Source organism: Scyliorhinus torazame, chromosome 10 (genome assembly GCF_047496885.1).
Source record: "Scyliorhinus torazame isolate Kashiwa2021f chromosome 10, sScyTor2.1, whole genome shotgun sequence".
In the NCBI taxonomy this organism is placed as follows: domain Eukaryota; kingdom Metazoa; phylum Chordata; class Chondrichthyes; order Carcharhiniformes; family Scyliorhinidae; genus Scyliorhinus; species Scyliorhinus torazame.
This window is the reverse complement of record NC_092716.1, coordinates 229,023,341-229,042,085: the sequence shown is the minus strand read 5'-3', so window position 1 is coordinate 229,042,085 and position 18,745 is coordinate 229,023,341. Positions and strand designations below refer to the sequence as shown.

The window sequence follows — 18,745 nt, the reverse complement described above, 5'->3', positions numbered from 1 at the left end:
CCTCCTAATGGCGGATCAGTCTTCCCGCTGGCTGGTGGCATGAACACTATTTGCATCTCATGAATGCTCATTAAAACAACTGTCCACCAGTGTCCTGTTAGGCCTTCCAATATTGTGTCATGCCAGTATGAAAATACGTTCAGTTTCAAACCCGATTGCTAAAGAGTAACGTGCACAAGGCATCTTCAATTGGCAAGAGACATCAAGGTGAATGCAAAAAAGCTTTCTGCCATAGTGCTGCGCTGCTCCTGAAGCGTTGTATACCACTCTGCCGGGCAGACCGGTTTCTGCCCTCCATCTCCAGGCCAAACTAATCTTCATGGACAGCACCATGCTGCTAGACCCATGGACCCTCCTGTGTCACAGTCTCGGATCAGTAGAGCACCTGGGGTTGGGAAGCCTTCCCCCAGGTTCAACAGTGTCTATCTGGACAGCACTCTGCTTTGGACTTGTGCTCCTCCTCGCTCCCCCTCGCCCACCTTCATTGTTAGCAGCTATGTCCTCAGCAGTCGTGGTCAGTGCTTTGAAATTTCCTCTCTAAAAGCTCATCTTTTTAAGCAAGTTTTTGGCATCCTTGCTAAATATCTACCTACTTAGCCCAGTGCCAAAACACAAGTATATGACCAGATTTTTAAGCTTAAGCAGGAAACAGATGGGTGAGAGCTGAATAAACCATTCGCATTACAACAGCTAGAAATCTGGGTGAATCTGACTGTGTGGGCCATAACCTGCATGCCCTTGGTCACTTGTCTGTTCAGTGCTGGCAGGAAGCAACAGCTGACTGTCAAGAAAGGATGCCGCGCCAAGTGGCAGGAGGATACCACTGGAGGTTGAAAGAATGATTGCTGGCACTTGGATGAGTCCAGGCAAGGCGCTCAAGAAGGTGTTGTGATCAGGATGAGTTGGAGCCTGGAATAGGATGGACCTAAAGTTTCCTTCTGGAATACAGAGGAGCATCACTGCTGCTCATGGCTCCCGAAGAAAAATATAAAAAATGACTTTTTAAGCATTTTGTGTATGGGTTGGACGATAGCTCTTGCATAGGATTAGCAATTTTTTGTTTGCTGTGAGTGGCTCAAATACAGCTGGCAAAATTAAGCCATCATTGCTGCTGCCAGGATAACAGGGAATTAACCTGCATGATTCGCTGCCCCATTGTCAAACACCATCTGGACATTGAGGGAGTGATATTTTATTTGGTTGCGGTATTGGCTGATTTGACGTGATTTGGCCACAGAGTGATTTGTGCACAGTCCATGGCACCCTGCGCCATGTGGAAGCCTGAAATCCTATTGAAGCCACATACTTGCTCCACCTGCTTGTCTCTGGCAAGAGCGAAGGAAACATTGTTAGTTCCTTTGCATAGAGGGCCTCAGTGACTTCCCTATGCACATCAATCGATGGCAAAATGCAAAATGTTACAAAAATCTCCACCTCCAATCTGGAAGGGGCCAGAGAAATAAAGATTCATCACCAGCCACTTTCACAGCCACTGGGTAGGAAATCTCTGTGCAGACATCCTTGCTGAATCCTCTTGCTGAAAGCCTTTCTTAACTCCTCCTTCCATTTTGTAGCAGCTTGATCTGTTCTGCCTGGTGTCTGTTCAATCTCTAAATCATGCTGCATCCAACTGGAATGCCTCCCTTGTCTGGGAGTAACTGACTTGTGCAAAAGCCTTGAAGTTAGCAAAAGGTCCTTCCACATCTGCCTCTGTAGAGTTATGTGATTTGAAACCATTACTGAAAGCATCAAACAGAATATTATCGAATCTTATAAATGATCATAAGATACCTACCAGTAATTAATCTCTATGTTGTTGATTATCCCTTCACGGTAGCACAGTGGTTAGCACTGTTGCTTCACAGTGCCAGGGTCCCGAGTTTGATTCCCACGTTCTCCCTGTGTCTGCGTGGGTTTCCTCCGGGTGCTTCTGTTTCCTCTCCCAAGTCACGAAAGATGTGTTGTTAGGTGAATTGGACATTCTGAATTCTCCCTCTGTGTATCCGAACAGGTGCCAGAATGTGGTGACTAGGGGCTTTTCACAGTAACTTTATTGCAGTGTTAATGTAAGCCTACTTGTGACAATAAACATTATTATATATTATGTATTAAATTGCATTTCTGGCTGCGTGGCAGGGTGAGATGCGTTGAAGTGGTAAAAATGGGACTCTTCCTGCTGCGTAATGCATTCGACTGCATGAGGTTAAGAGGGGCAGTGTTTCGCTGTAGTGTTAAGCCCCAAATTGGCATTACTGGCATACATAGTCCACAACACAAATATTTAGACATTTTTAAATTTCAAATTTTGAAGATCTTGATCATGTTCTCCTTTGATTCTTTTCTTCCAAGTTTAGCTCTGTAACTCGGTACTTTTCTTTTCCACCAAGTTCAGCTCTGTAAATCTCCCCTCATAATCTAGAATCCAGTGTGCTGAGTTCACCTGCTTGTTCTTTTCTGATGCATCAAAACCTTTTTTGAAAATAAAATGTCCAAAATTACAATCAGTATCCCAAATGCAGCACTAACTACAGTGACTATATTACTGTAATCCAGAGGCCTGGTCGACTGATGTAAAAACATAAGTTCAAATTCCGCCAGTACAGCTGGAGAATTTGAATTCAGTCAATTAAATAAATCTGGCGTTTTAAAAAGAAAAGGTAATATCAGTAATGGTGACCATGAAAATATCAGATTGTCGTAAAAACATCTGGTTCATTACTGTCCTTTAGGGAAGGAAATTCGGCATCCTTGCCTGATCTGGCCTATGTGAGACTTCGGAATCAGAGCAATGTGGTTGATCTATAACTGCCTTCTGAAATGGTTGTACCAAACTGCCTGAAGCAGTTCACCATCACTTTCTGAAGGGAAATTATAGATGCAAAATAAATGCCGACCTGACTAATGATGCCAGGATTGAATTTTTAAAAATGGTTAGACCCATTCAGTGCGAATGTTTCATTTGTTGTGATAGGGTTTATGCATGATTCAATTAACCCTAGATTGCTGACTCACCAGCTCATGTCTGAGTGAAGTTCGGCGCTACATTCCTTTGTCCTTTTGTTCTATAGGGAGATTAGAGGCGAAGGTCTAGGGTTCATTGAATCATGCCTGAGCCCTATCACAGTGAATGAAGCATTCACACTGAGCGACCTAACCATCTGGCAGACATTGAGGGCCAGCAAGAACAACTGAATCCTGATGGAGACAAGTGCAATGCTACTGGGAGGAGGGATAAAGAATGTGAGGCGTTAAGGTGGTGAAGAACAATAAGATTTAATTCAGTGACATGTCCAGATTTAATAAGTGAGAATGCCCCCCAATTACCTGTCCCTAACTTTACCAGGATGCACATCAGAGGTGGAGGCAGCCTGTTCCCTACCACGCCCTGTTACCTGAGATGCCCTTGGCGGGTATACTGCAGGATCCTGGCCTACTTTCAGTTGGCACTGGTGTTTCACATCACCCTGTTCTGCCCGCTGTGCCTAAGTTCTCCAGTTTCAGGAAAGGGTGATTCAGTGGCTGGGCACTCCCAGGGTCTCCTGGTTGGAAGCCTTAGGATGTGCTCCAGCGGATCTTCCCCCCTCTAAGTGCTCGTGGAACCCTAGGTTACCCCATGGGACAGAGGAGCAGCTGGAGTGAGTTGTAGAAGCCTCAACGCCATTTAGAACGGCCAGTACAGCCAGTCCTTGTGGCCCTCAGCCATGGTCTTCAGGGACTGAGTCATCTTTTGGAGTTCCTCCATCATGGATCAGATCTCTTGCCCTAGGCTTTCTACTTCAGAAACCACCCTTGCAGTGTTGGCCTGGGTGCCACGTATTGTCAGCACCATCTCCTGTGACAGAAGGCTGCGGATGCCTCCATTCATCATTACAGGTGCAGGAGTGTTCCTGACACTCCCTCCTGGTATTCCCGGTTCTGCCTTTACATCTCCAGTGGCTGAGGGACAAAGTGTCCAGAGGCACAGCACCTGGCTGGGGCACAGCTGAGTTCTGAGATCCAGCAGACCTCCGACTGTCCGATTCCTGGAACATTCCTGCCTCCACCTGTGCATTAGAAGCAGTATGGTGCTCACCAGATAGTGACCCTGAAACCTGCCAGCTAATGTCTCCCACCAAGGTGTCTCTGTGATGGTGGATAGTGTGGGTGTTGCCATGATGGTTCATCGGTTTCCTCCTCCAAGATCTTCTCAGAGGTCATGTCGAGGATGGGTGGTGGGACACTGCTAGTGGATGGGCCAGGCTCTTTGGGTGATGTCCCTGCAAGGCAAGGAAGATGGTATTAGTAAAAGCAAATTACTGCGGATGCTGGAATCTGAAACCAAAGAGAAAATGCTGGAAAATCTTAGCAGGTCTGGCAGTATCTGGAGGGAGAGAAAAGAGCTAATGTTTCGAGTCCAGGTGACCCTTTGTCAAAGCTTGTGGGAGGTCGGATGCTGGGGCCCTGTGAGGTGGTAGCATGTGGAATCCAGGTGACATTCTGAGGTGTGACAGAAAGGTGGAGTACAGAAAGGAGACAGGGAGCACTTACCCTGTCAGAACGGAGTAGGCCATTCATCTATTTTCGGCATTGCACACCCATCCTCTTGGTCAGTCTGCGGGCACTAACCAATGCTGCAACCATCTCCCAGGCAGGATTCATTACCATGCTAGAAGGTCTCCTGCCAGTTCGAAGGTACATTGTTGCCTGCCTCTCCTCCTTGGCATCCAGCATGTGGTGAAGGTCCCCTCCATGAATCGAGGAGCTGGTTTCCTCACAGATATCCTCCTGGCTTAAATGAGAGTAAATGCAGTGCCCTCCTTCATTGAAGTGCTCAGGTGACCTCCAGGGCAAGCGAATCAGACACTTTGCACCTCAGGCGTGGGCTTTTCACGTGGGGGGGGATAAAACATTTTTCTATTTGCCTGAAAATTTCCTTGACGTTTCTAAATACGTCACTGAGATTAATTGTAGCTATTTAATTCCTTGTTTTTTTCTCATAACCTATGCTTTAATGATGTCCACTTCGAATACAGGTTCTTGAGCTAATATGACTAGATTTAGAATGTGATTGCAAATAGTCACTTTGTAATACATATAACTTAATATTAATGAAAGGAGAGGTATATTGCCAAAGCTTTGCATCGTGGACTGATCAAGACAAGTGCAAGAATGGGAAATTTCAAATGATCACAACAATTTAATACTGCAGGAGAAAAGGGTGCTGATTGGTTGGCAAGTCAACTCTGATTGGCCGAGGCATTGTTTTCAGTTCCTTTGGTTGTTCCTTCGGTTGTTCGTAATAGGCAGAGTACAGACCATGTCAATCAGCCCACAATGAAAAATCCAAAACAAAACGTCTGCTGTTTTATGTGATTCCACAATTGGGTAGCACTTGTTCAATAATCCTGAATGCATTAATAGCTATACTAACAACTGATTTAAAATAATCAGTTCAAGCTTGCAATGTGGCTCATTTAGGCTTGCTCTAAGTGATGTACATTCATTTGCAGAAATCCAATTCTCTGCAAACAAAAGGAATATGTTCAAATGTTGCACCTTCTTTGAATTACTTGGAAGCTTGGGGACCCAATAGTTCCTGGTTGCTTTTCCAATGGCCAATTGCCACTGGGAATCAGAATCAACTTTCCAAACAATCAGCATCCTTTTCTTCTACCATATAGGTTCTTGTGATTGCTTGAAATTTGGCAATTTTCACTTGTCCTGATAAGTGCAAAATGTAAAGCTTTGGCCGTGTCTCTCTTTTCAGCAATTTGATTACAAATTTTATTTGTGAAGTTTTAATACCTTCAAATCCTTGCGCTGTCACAATTATCTATTTCTTTATTAATTGTTGATCTCTCTTGCTCTCCCCCAGCCTGTGCCACCACAACCAGGTGCCACCAATTATTCTCTCCCTACCCCGCTCACACTTCTTCACTTACCTGAGGGTCACAGCAATGCCAGTGGCTGTATCTTTAGCCCTAGAAATAGGCAAAGCCAAATTTCTACCCCAGTAACCTTTTGTGCAACCATGGTAAAGAAAACATGTGGAACATTAGTGTGATTTATGCCTGATCTTGTTAAAATTTAATAACAATCTATCCAATCCTGTATGGTTTCTATTTACAAGAAACTTGGTACGCTTATATTTCTGTGTAACTTTTTCCACCACATTAAAAATACCAGCTTGAATCATTTATGTTTATAGAATGGGAACACTAATATCTTGCATCTGTTTTATGTTACATACATTATGCATAAAATCTGGAATGTGCTATTTAAAAATATTTGTCTTCTGATATGAGAATGGCTGACAATGTTGCATTTATTGCCCATTCTAGATGCCCCAGCAATTGTTATTACAGCTGATGAAGTCACTGAAAAGGACATTAAGAAAAAAATAATTTGCATTTATATAGTATATTTTGCAATCGTAGAACGTCCCAAATGTTTTACAGCCAATTAAGTGTTTTTGAAGTATAGTCACTTTTGTCATGTAGGAAAAGATGGCAGCCAATTTGTGTACTGCAAAGTTCCTCAAATAACAACAAAATAATCTGTTTAATTTGTGATATACCCTCAATTATGACACGAGAGAGTGTACTCGTAAAACAAAGGCTTTAATAAACAGAGAACTTCGCCAGCCGGAGAGATGAGTGCTCACTGCGCGCCGCCCACAGGATGCCACCTTTTATCCGGCCCCTGGGAGGTGGAACCGGAGGTGGAGTCCCCCGGGGTTCCAAACCCGGTCTTAAAGGGACATTACATGCATGATCTTAAAGACACATTACCCATTCATCACATTCACCCCTGTTTAAGAAAAACACAGAGTCCGTCGGGGGTGAAGTGGGATTACATGTCCATTCTCTTTGGAGGCCTGATCGTCCTTGTCGACCTTCTCAGCTCAGGCAGTGGTGCGGCGGACACGGACGCCTTCGATGAGGGTACATCCGGGAGCACGGTGGTCGGAGCTTTTGTGCGGTGCGGGGTAGGTGGTTGGGGAGTAGGGAGGGTAGCTGGGGGTGGCGGTGACATCGCCGGCGTGGAGGAAGGAGGAGGAGGCACGTGCGACAGGCGGTGTGGGGTTGCAAGGGGGAACATTGACGAGGGGGGGGGCGTCAGTCGGGGAACCAGCGGGTGCCATTTCCCGCAGGGAAACCGTATCCTGCCGTCCGTCCGAGTGTGCGACGTAGGCGTACTGGGGGTTTGTATGTAGCAGCTGGACCCTCTCGACCAGAGGGTCCGTCTTCTGGCTTCTCGCGTGCCTCCGGAGAAGGACAGGTCCTGGAGTCGTCAGCCAAGGTGGAAGCGAGACCCCGGAGGTGGACTTCCTGGGGAATACAAACAAGCGATTGTGAGGGGTCTCGTTCGTGGCCATGCAGAGGAGCGACCTGATGGAGTGGAGCTCGTCGGGTAGGACCTCCTGCCAGCGGGTGGTTGGGAGACTTCTCGACCGTAGGGCCAAAAGGACAGCCTTCCAAACTGTCGCGTTCTCCCTCTCCAGCTGTCCGTTTCCCCGCGGGTTGTAGCTGGTCGTTCGGCTCGAGGCGGCGCCCTTGCTGAGCAGGTACTGACGCAGCTCATCGCTCATGAACGATGTACCCCGGTCGCTGTGGATATAAGCGGGGAATCGAACAGGGTGAAGATGCTGTGCAGTGCCTTTATCACGGTGGCCGAGGTCATGTCGGGGCAGGGGACAGTGAATGGGAAGCGGAAGAATTCGTCGATGACGGTTAAAAAATAGGTATTGCGGTTGGTGGACGAGAGGGGCTCTTTGAAGTCCATGCTTAGTCGCTCAAAGGACCCAGAGGCCTTTACCAGGCGAGCCTTGCTTGGTCGATAGGAGTGCGGTTTGCACTCCGCCCAGATTTGGCAAGCCTTGGTCATGGCCCTGACATCCTCGGTGGAGTAGGGTAGGTAACGGGACTTAAGAAAATGGGCGAGCCGGGTGACCCCTGGGTGACAGAGGTCATTGTGGATAGCCCGCAGGCGATCATCCTGCGCGTTGGCGCACGTGCCGTGGGACAGGGCATCAGGGGGCTCGTTGAGCTCCCCTGGACGATACTTGATATCGTACGTGTAGGTGGAGAGCTTGATTCTCCACCTCAAGATCTTGTCATTTTTGATCTTGCCCTGCTGCGCGTTATCGAACATGAAGGCGTCCGACCATTGGTCAGTGACGAGGGTGAACCTCCTACCGGCTAGGTAGTGCCTCCAGTGCCGCACGGCCACCACAATAGCTCAACTGCAGAGTGCCGGATCTCGGAGGCGTTGAGGGTTCGGGAAAAGAATGCTACTGGCCTGCCTGCCTGGTTGAGGGTAGCAGCCAGATAGCGTCTGACATATCGCTCGCGACCTGAAAAGGGATGGTTTCGTCCACCGCGTGCATAGAGGCCTTGATACGGCTGAAGGCCGACTGGGCCTCAGCCGTGAGGGGAAAAATCGTGGTCTTTATGAGTGGGCGGGCTTTGTCCGCGTATTTGGGGACCCACTAATAGGAGAAAATCCCCAAGCACCGTTTAAGGGCCTTGAGACTATAGAGTAGGGGGAGTTCCTTGAGGGGCCGCATGCGGTCGGGGTCGGGCCCTAGGACCCCGTTTTCCACGACGTAGCCGAGGATGGCTAGTCGGGTTGTGTGGAAAACGCATTTTTCTTTGTTGTAGGTCAGGTTTTGGGCCCAGGTGGTCTGGAGAAACGTTTCAAGGTTTGCGTTATGGTCCTACTGATCATGGCCGTAGATGGTGACATTGTCCAAATACGGATAAGTAGCCCACAGCCCGTACTGGTCCACCATTTGGTCCATCGTCCTCTGGAAGATGGAGACCCCATTAGTAATGCCGAAGGGGACCCTAAGGAAATGGAAAAGCCGGCCGGCTGCTTCAAAAACAGTATAGAGGCGGTCTTCTGGGCCAGGGGACGGATATAAGGTGGCGTCCTGTGGGCGGCACTCAGTGAGCATTCATCTCTCCGGCTGGCGAAGTTCTCTGTTTATTAAAGCCTTTGTTTTACGAGTACACTCTCTCGTGTCATAATTGAGGGTATATCAATTTAATAAACCGAGAACTTTGCCAGCCGGAGAGATGAGTGCTCACTGAGCGCCGCCCACAGGACGCCCCCTTATATCAGGCCCCTGGGAGGTGGAGTCGGAGGCGGAGTCCCTGGGGTTCCAAACCCGGTCTTAAAGGGACATTACATTCATGATCTTAAAGGCACATTACCCATTCATCACAATTAGTGAGCAGCCAATTCCAATTTAACTTTAGGATTAAAATAGTTTCTTTAAAAAAATGTTTTGGAAACCGCTTCTGCTGAACTCTCATGGGATGGGCTGGACATTTTCTGGATCGTTAGATCTTTTCAAATACATTTAGTTGCCACAACCTATTGGCTCATCAAAATTGGAAAAATTATAATATAATAGTTGCCTGATCAGCCATGTTTGATGCGGTAACGTGGAACGTAGTAACGTGGAACGTAGCCCTCAAACTATAGCCTTTGGTGATAGGCTAACGTTCTAGGAAAAGTTAATCATAGAAACGGACATAAGCACATTCCACTAGGCATGAGAAGGAAATAAAGAAGATTGATTCTTATAGTACACAAGGAGTCCTTTCAGCCTGTCACAGCTGAGCCAGCTCTTTGAAAACACTGTTCAATTTAGTCCCAGATTTTTCCCTGTCACCCTCTTAAGGTACATCCCCAGTTGTCTTTAAAGGTTTTTATGAAATCTGATTCAACCACCCTTTCAGGTAGGGCGCCCCAGGTCTTTAACAGCCCTCTGTGAAACTGACTTTCCCCTTGTTTTCTTACTTTTTTGCCAATTGTTTTAATTTTATGACCTCTGGTTACCTATTAATTTGTCAGAAGAATTGGGGTGGGATTCTCCGGCCGTGGCTGCCCGGCGAACAGAAATTCCCACCCGAGGTCAATGGACCTTTACATGGTCCGTGTCCTGTAGAGCTGGTGAGAAGGTGGGCGGCCATTGGTCGGGTGAAGGCGGCACTCTACACCAATGGTGTGAGGTTCGGAGTGGTCTACCAGTGAAGCTGAGGGTGATCTATAACTCGAGGGCCTTCTACTCTCAGACAGTGGAGGCGGCAGATGTATGAGTGAAGGCTGAAGGACTGGGGTTAAAATGAGAGATGGGACTGGGGTTTGGTTCTGGACTGAGGGAAGGGGGTGAAATGCTGTATTCGGCCTCATTTCTTGCTTCTTGTTACAGGATGTTTATTTGTTTTGTATGTGGGAGGGGACAGTTGGGGGTTTGGCTTTTGGGTTGGTTGATGGGGAAGGTTAATGTACCCTCTGTTATGGGTTACAGCGGGTTAGGGGATTATTGAACTTTAGGGTTATGGCGGTTTTCTGGGGCGTGGTTGCACTGGTTTTGTTTGATTGTCTTTGTTTTCAGGGGGAAGGGAATGGGAGGAGAGGGGCCTCCACACCAGCAAACGAAGGTTGGCTAGTCCAAGGGGGTGTGGTGGGGGGTGGGGACGCGGTCATTTCAACCTGATCGAATAGGCCTGGGAGGTGTGAATGGTGGGGGGATGGGATCAATACTGGGAGAGGTGTTGTCAAGAGGAAGTAGATGGAAAGATTCTGGGGAGGGGGGGCGGGGGGGAGTTTGACTGCAACAAAGGGACAGGGCGAGTCAGGCCCAGTGGGCAGGACCCGGGGGGATGATGATGGTGGATCGGAGGGTTTGGGGGTGGGGGAGGTGAGAGACCCCCGGTCAGAATAGTAACGTGGAACGTGAGGAGGTTGGAAGGACCGGTGAAGAGGTCGAGGGTGCATTTAAAGAGCATAAAGGCTGATGTGGTGATGGTGCAGGAGACCCATTTGAGGGTAAAGTGTCAGGTGAGGCTCAGGAAGGGCTGGGTGAGTCAGGTTTTCCATTCGGGGTTTGATAACAGGCTCGGGGGGTATCGGTGGGCAAGAGGGTGAGGTTTCAGATGGAGAAGGTGGTGGCGGACCAGCGGGCCAGGTACGTGACTGTGACAGGGGTGCTAGAGGGGAGGTTGGTGGCGCTGGCGAGCATATATGTTCCCAACTGGGACAATGCAGGGTTTGCGAAGAGGGTTCTGGGTGCCATCCCGGATTTGGACACCCACAAGTTAATAGTAGGGGGGGAATTGGAATATGGTGCAGGTGCCGAGGATGGACAGGTCTTGCTGGCCCAGTCAGGGGGTGGCGAAGGCGCTGGCTGGGCTCATGAGAGAGATGGGAAGAGTGGATCCGAGGAGGTTCCTGCACCCGAGGGAGCGGGAGTATTCGTTTTTCTCCCCAGTACACAAAGTGTACTCAAGAATAGACGATTTTATGGTGGGGAAGGCGATATGCGTTATGGTCAAAGGGTTGGAGTATTCAGCGATATTGATTTCGGACCATGCGCCGCATTGGGTGGATGTGGGTCTGGAGAAAGGGATGGCCCAGAGGCCGGGGTGGAGAATGGATGTGGGGTTGTTAGGGGAACCGGAGGTTTTGCGATTAAGATTAGGAAGGTGATCGAGGAATATGTGGGGTGTTTTGCAGGAATGGTTTGGGAGGCTCTGAAGGCAGTAAGTAGTGAGGGGGAGGTGATCTCGTTTAAGGCTAAGGTGAACTAGAAAGAAAGGGAGGAGTGCCAAAAATTGATAGAGGAGATGCTGGAGGTGGATAGGAGGTACACGGGGGACCCGGGTTCGGTCCTTTTGGCCAGGAGGAAGGAGCTTCAGGCAAAGTTTGACCGGTTGTCCCCAGGGAAAGCGGTGCGCCAGTTGAGGACGAGGGGGCAGTCTATTAACGTGGGGAGAAGACTGGGCAGGCCAGTTCCGCAGGGAGGCAGTGGCGAGGGAGATTGTCTAGGTGCGGGTTAAGACTGGGAAGCTAGTGGCGGCCCTGGAGCAGATCAATAAAGATTTGCGGAGTTCTATGTGAAGTTGTATAGGTGGGAGCTACTGGGAGGGAGTGAGAGATGAGGGAGTTCCTGGATGAGTTGGAGTATCCGAGGTTGGGGAAGGAGGACAAGGCAGGGCTGGAGGGGCCGGTGGGGAAACAGGAGGTAAAGGAGGCATTTATCATAGACTTATCATAGAATTTACAGTGCAGAAGGAGGCCATTCGGCCCATCGAGTCTGCACCAGCTCTTGGAAAGAGCACCCTACCCAAGGTCAACACCTCCACCCGACCCCCATAACCCAGTAACCCCACCCAACACTAAGGGCAATTTAGGACACTTAAGGGCAATTTATCATGGCCAATCCACCTAGTTGGGAGCTTGCAGTCAGGGAAGCCGCGGGACTGGAAGGATTCCCTGTGGAATATTATAAGAAGTTTAAGGACAAGTTGGTGCCGCTGATGGTGGGAATGTTTGAAGAGGCGATAGGTAGGGGAGTCTTGCCACAGACGTTGGGGCAGGCTTCGATTTCCCTGCTTTTAAAGACAGATAAGACCCAGTGGAACATGGGGGCCCATATCCCTATATGCCAACATTTTGTCAAAGGTGCTGGCAGCAAGGTTGGATGGGTGTCTCCCGAGGATGACAGGAGAGGATCAAATGGGGTTCGTGAAGGGAAGGCAGCTGTTTTCGAATGTAAGAAAGTTGTTAAATGTGATCATGTCACCGGCAGAGGGAAAGGAGTCAAAGGTGGTGGTGGCACTGGATGCAGAGAAGGCATTTGATCGGGTACAGTGGGGTTATTTGATAGCGATCTTAGAAAGATTTGAGATCGGCCCGAGATTCACGGGCGTGAGTACGGCTGCTGTATAGGGAACTGATGGCAAGTGTTCTAACTAATAATATGAATTGTGGCTACTTTGCTTTGCACTAGGGTACTAGACAGGAGTGTCCTATGACCCCCTGTTGTTTGAATTGGCTTTGGCCATTGCGCTAAGGAGCTCGGGGCTGTGGAAGGGGATCGAGAGGGGAGGTGGACCTTATATGCTCACGATTTGCTACTGTACATCTCAGAGCTGAGCACATCGATGGGGAATATAATGGGGCTGCTCCAAAGATTTGGGTCGTCTTGGGATACAAATTGAACCTAGGCAAGAGCAATTATTTTATGGTGCCCCAGGTGGGAGATGGGTGGGGGGGGGGCTTCCATTTTGTATGACGGCAACCCACTATAGGTACTTGGCGCTGCAGGTGGCACGGGCTGGGGTGGGCTCCGAATGTGTAAATTTACTGTTTCATGGGGAGGATGAAAGCTGACTTGGTAAGGTGGGATAACTTTCCTCTGTCATTGGCGGGCTGGGTGCAGGCAGCTAAAATGAATGTTACAGCGATTTATGTTCCTATTTCAGTGCCTACTGGTTTTCCTACCAAAATCTTTCTTCAAGGAAGTGGACAAATTGGTCACCTCGTTTATTTGTAGGGGGGGGGGGTGTTGGCTAGGATTAGGAGGGTGGTCTAGCAGAGAGGATGACAGGTGGGGCGGCTCAGCCTCCCAAACTTACTGTACTATTACTGGGCGGCGAATGCGGACAAGGTGTAGGGCTGAGTTAAAAGGGGGGGGTTCCCGATTGGTTAAGATGGAGGAGAGATCATGTAGGGGGTCAGGGTTGCGGGCACTGGCAATGGCGTCGCTCCAAATGGTACGGGCAGGAATTTAGTGAGTCTGATGGTGGTGGCCACTTTGAAGAACTGGGGGCAGTTTAGACAGCATTTTAAGCTGGAGGCCGGGTTGGGGGGATGCCGATTAGGGGGAATCATGGATTTGACCGAAGAAGGTGGATGCGAGGTTTCAGAGATGGGAGGAGAGGGGGATTAAGGAAATGAGAGATCTGTTTCTTGGGGGACGATTTGCGAGCTTGGAGGAGTTGGGAGAGAAATACGAGTTGGCGCAGGAGGAAGGGTTTAGGTACCTGCGGGTTTGAGATTTTGCAAGGGAGGTCTCCTCTCTGTTGGAGGCGGTATTGTTGGCAGGGAGGTTGGAGAAGTGGAGGTATCGGTGGTTTATGGGAGGACTCTGGAGGACGATAGGGTGTCCATGGAGGGGGTAAGGTGGAATGGGGGCAAGAGCTGGGGGTGGGGGGGGGGGGCAATAGAAGAGGGTCTGTGGTGTGAGGTGCTGCGAAGGGTGAACGCCTCAACCTCGTACGCAAGGCTGTGGCTGATACAACTGAAGGTTGTGTATAGGGCGCACCTCACAAAATCAAAGATCAGCCGGCTGTTTGAGTGGGTGGAGGATGTTTGTGAGCGGTGTGGGAGGGGCCCCGCAAACCATGTTCATTTGTTCTGGTCCTGCCCGAAGCTGGAAAGGTATTGGAGGGAGGTATTTAACGCTATCTCGGGGATATTGCATATGGATTTGGAGCCTGTTCTACTAGAAGTCATTTACGGGATATCGGACAGGCCAGAGTTGCAGGCAGGTGCGGGGTCAGTCGTTTTAGCCTTAACGTCGCTGAACGCTCGTAGGCTAGTTGTGTTGGGGTGGAGGTCAGCTTCACATACCCAAGTCTTGATCATTTATATGTAATGGGAAAAGCAATGGTTCTAATACCAACTTATTAGGTACTTCTCCCCAGTTAGAAAAACTGCCATTCACCAATATTCTCTGCTTCCTATCACGCAGCCAAATAAGTAGCCAATTTCCTACTGTCGCTTTGCTTTTATTTTCTGAATGAATTATGAAGTACTTTTTCAAATGCAGTTCCGTTTGAAAATTCATATCGAGAAGATGTATTGCACTACTGCCATCGATTTTATTATTTATCATCTGACTATTGGAATATTTCATTAAACTGTGTGGCAGGTGACTTTTGTTTATGTAACTTCAGTATTTGGAGAGTATTTCCTTGCATTTTTCACACATGTGTTTTGTTGTTCTGCTTTTCATATTTTTGGATTGTTACTTGCAGTTTATACATAACATATTCATGATAGCCAAATAATTTAACCAATCCAGATCATAAATTTCAGGATTGTAAATTTAAAAGTAAAAGGTTTCCATTGATTAATTTTGTTTTGGAGCTTACTGACTAACAGTCTGATGAACTGGTTGATTCACTTCCCAGGATGCCAACCACAATCATGTGCAGAATGCACAATCATAGTTATATTCAGAAGAATTTTTAACTTCAGCATCATTGCTTAGATTGGAACAAGCACACACATATCAGGCAGAAGTTTGAAGTGATAGTCCCAACCAAAATGATGGTTCAGAAACTCATTAATATCTGCAGCAAGCTTTGCCATGACTCTTTAACTGAGACTCAGTATTCGCATCCCATTTCCAGGTTTTTTGATCAAAAAGAGTGAGTGGGATAATGTGCCCAAATCTGACAAAGGAAAGATTTCTAATTAAGGGGACACTGGCATGGGTCATTCCTGAAGCTGCACCAACCCCAAGACTGGAAGGGAAACCTGGAAAGGGTGGCCCTTGGGACTCTCACTTTTAGCTGGAGATGTGAGGTGATGTTTGGGAAGGATGGAAGGAAAGCCTCTAAAACCAACCAGGCAAGCATGAAAGAGGCCAGCAATGTACGCAGCAAGATTATGGTCTCTCCAACCTGAAGACAGTTCACCATGAGGATGGACCTGATGAGGGTGGGACAGGTGACTGTCACAACTTTCAAGTGACAAGTCCCATATTCTGCCTTTCCTAGAATTCTCCTGTAAAGCACATCTCAGAACAACACACCTCGCAGCTCCACTTATACCTCTCTCTTTCTGCAGGGACCTCCGCATATCTCCATCTGAACAGCCAACATAGTCGTCCTTATCCTATTGCCCTCTCTCACCTATGCCTTACAGCCTCCCTCCACAAATGTCAAATGTTGTTGTTCTCTCTTCTCCACATTCTCCATTTTTAACAATCTGGACATCTTGTTCTAGGAGGCTGCAGATGTCAACAACAAGCTGGCATGAAAGACCAAGACTCCCGAGGCACTCTTGCTAACACATGCTGAGAGAGCTGATTTTCTTTGGGGCTTGCTACCTTCAATCTGTAACTCTTGAGTCCATTCTCTCTGCCCTTTGGAGAGGCATGTGACTAAGCAGAGTGCAGATGTTGCTGCTGCTGATGTCGCTTCTGGTGCTTTTGCTGCATCTCTAGTTCCTCATCAGAGGTGAAAGATAGAGCTGCATAGAGGTGCCATGGAGAAGCCTGACAACTAGGAATTGCAACTCAAATTGAGTGAATCCACCCCCAAACTCTCCATGCAACCCCCAGCCGCCCGTCCACCGCCTCCCCTTTCAACTCCCCCCCCAACCCTTCCTTCATACACCCCCTCCCACCACTTGAACCACACGTGTTGCGAATGATGCCCCCTCTGTGTCTCCTCAAGAAAAGCTCTCCCACAATCACCAGGCGAGGGCCCAGACTGGCGCCGGTGTGCCGGATATCAGGATCATCACCACCTTTGAGGAGCGTTCCCTTGAGGTGACTGGTGTGGCCGAGGACAGAGCGGTCACCAACACGGAATCTGGCGAATGCTGCAGAGGTAGGAACCACCGGGCCCCACTCGAAGGACCTGTCAAATTTAAGTTGTAATTGCCTTACTGACTGACCCATCCCTCCTACTGACCACATGTCCATTCTCCCGCAGGTACTCCAGGCGATGGCACCAGCCCATCCCGGGTGGCTCCCTCTCCAGTCTCCTATGACCACCTCTGAGGAGAGCTCTGAGGATGCCATCGTAATAGTCGTGTCAGAGCTGCCATCCCCACTCTCCACCAGCGCAGATACACACACCTCGGTGGGAAATTTTAGTGACCAGGCTTCTGGGGCACAATCTGGTGAGCACCACACTATTGCTGATGTACATCCGGTGGAGGCAGGAACCCCAGGCAAGACAGCAGTCAAAGGTTCGCTGGATCCCAATATGCAGCTGGGTCCCAGCCTGATGCTGAGCCTGTGGAAGAGGTCGCCCGGAGCTGAAGGAGTCATTAGGATGCAGCCAGGACATTCAGAGGGAGATGTCAGCATCAGTCCAGCAGATCCATAGCCAATTGGAGGAGTCCCAGAGGCTGACCATAGACATAGAATTTACAGTACAGAAGGAGGCCATTCGGCCCATCGAGTCTGCACCGGCCCTTGGAAAGAGTACTCTACTTAAGCCCACACCTCCACCCTCTCCCCATAACCCAGTAACCCCACCTAACGTTTTTGGATACTAAGGGCAATTTAGCATGGCCAATCCACCTAACCTGCACATTTTTGTTTTTGGACTGTGGGAGGAAACTAGAGCACCCGGAGGAAACCCATGCAGACTGTGGGAGGAAACCAGAGCACCCGGAGGAAACCCACGCAGACACGGGAGAAAGTGTGAACTCCACACAGTCACCCGAAGCCGGAATTGAACCCAGGTCCCTGGAGCTGTGAGATACCAGTGCTAACCACTGTGCCACCATGTCCCCCAGGCTACAGGTACTGGAGCAGTCGGTGGCAATGCTTGGCACTGGCCCAACACTGCTAGGGTGGCGACCGTAGTGGAGAGCCTGGCGCACAACATCAGCACCATTAGTGAAGGTGTCTAAGGTGTCGGGGAGTCGGTGACGGCCATGGCTGAGGGCCTCGCCAGAATGTCCAACTCGCTAGGGGATGTAATCCAGTACCAGGCTGACATTGATGAAGTGCTGCAGGACATGTCCCGCTCTCAGGTGGAAATGGCTGAGAATTCCACAGCTTTTGGGCCTAGGCAGTTGCAGGCACGATCACTAATGGTGGAGCAATTGAAATTGGGAATGCTCAACTGTCCAAAATTAGATGAGCGCAGATATCTCACAGGATTATGGGGCTGGAGGAAATTGTGGAGATAAAATCAGGTGAGGCCTGGAGAGCTTATACCAAGTTGGCAAATATCTGTCATCAGTGAAAGCATACACTCAGATGAAGTGTTGTGAGCACAGGCCTCATTTTTAAAAATTACTGTGTGTGGCCATTGCTGGCAAGACCAGTGTTTGTTGCTATCCCTAATTCCTTTTGAGAAGGAGGTAGTGATCTGCCTTCTTGAATTACTGTAGTCCAATGATGCAGGGACACTCCCTTAGGAAGGGATCCAAGATTTAAATTTCTCATCTGGGCATGGCTGAAGCAGTTTTGTCATTGAGAGGCTTCCTAGTCTGTCAGTTTTACTGAAGAAGAGCTCCCTACTATGCACTGGTTGGCCCTGCTGAATTGCTGACAGCTCGGAAATGGGTGCACTGACTTTTAAAGTCAAACTTACACGTTAAAACAGCATTTAATTATTAATTTATTACAATTACTTGCTTAACAACTTTAAGGGGGTTCCTTCTCATCCTAACCAAGCAAAACCCAAAAGTAATGCCAGGGCCTGACCCAATGTCTTGTAGGGGATTTAACTCCCTGCACACACTCAGATGTGCCCCCCATGGCAGTTAAAATCCTGCCCATAATTTTAAATGTATGTTTTATAAAGAGTAGGTAATTGTTATTGTTTCTGTTCCCGCACCTCACGGTGCAGGTTTTCTTGAATCTGTTTCCATAGTGAGTTTTTACCTGGAACAGGTCGCTCGCCAGAGGCTTATAGATGGAGGGACACCACTCCACATCAAGCATGGCTGAGTGACCAGGAGTCTTTCCCACTCTTACCACCTGCCATTGACATGCTGTAAGGATTTTGCAGGTTGATATTCAACCTGTTGGGTGCATTATGAGCATGTCTTCCTTGGCCATCAAGTCCAAGGGTGGGACACAAACCCGGAGCATCCGACTCAGAGGCAGGGATGGCATCCATTGCACTGTAAGACCTCCCCTGCAATAACATTTGTTAAAACCTGAAAAGTTGAATGTTTCTTCTCCTATAAAATTATTATATTTAAACCA

At 48.6% G+C, this 18,745-nt stretch overlaps 1 protein-coding gene across 3 annotated transcripts in view; it reads left to right on the top strand.

Moving 5' to 3' along the window:
• The window catches only part of LOC140384641 (uncharacterized), a 508,791-nt gene that overhangs the window by 128,777 nt on the left and 361,269 nt on the right, over window positions 1-18,745 (top strand). The gene's annotated exons all lie outside the window — the stretch shown is intronic.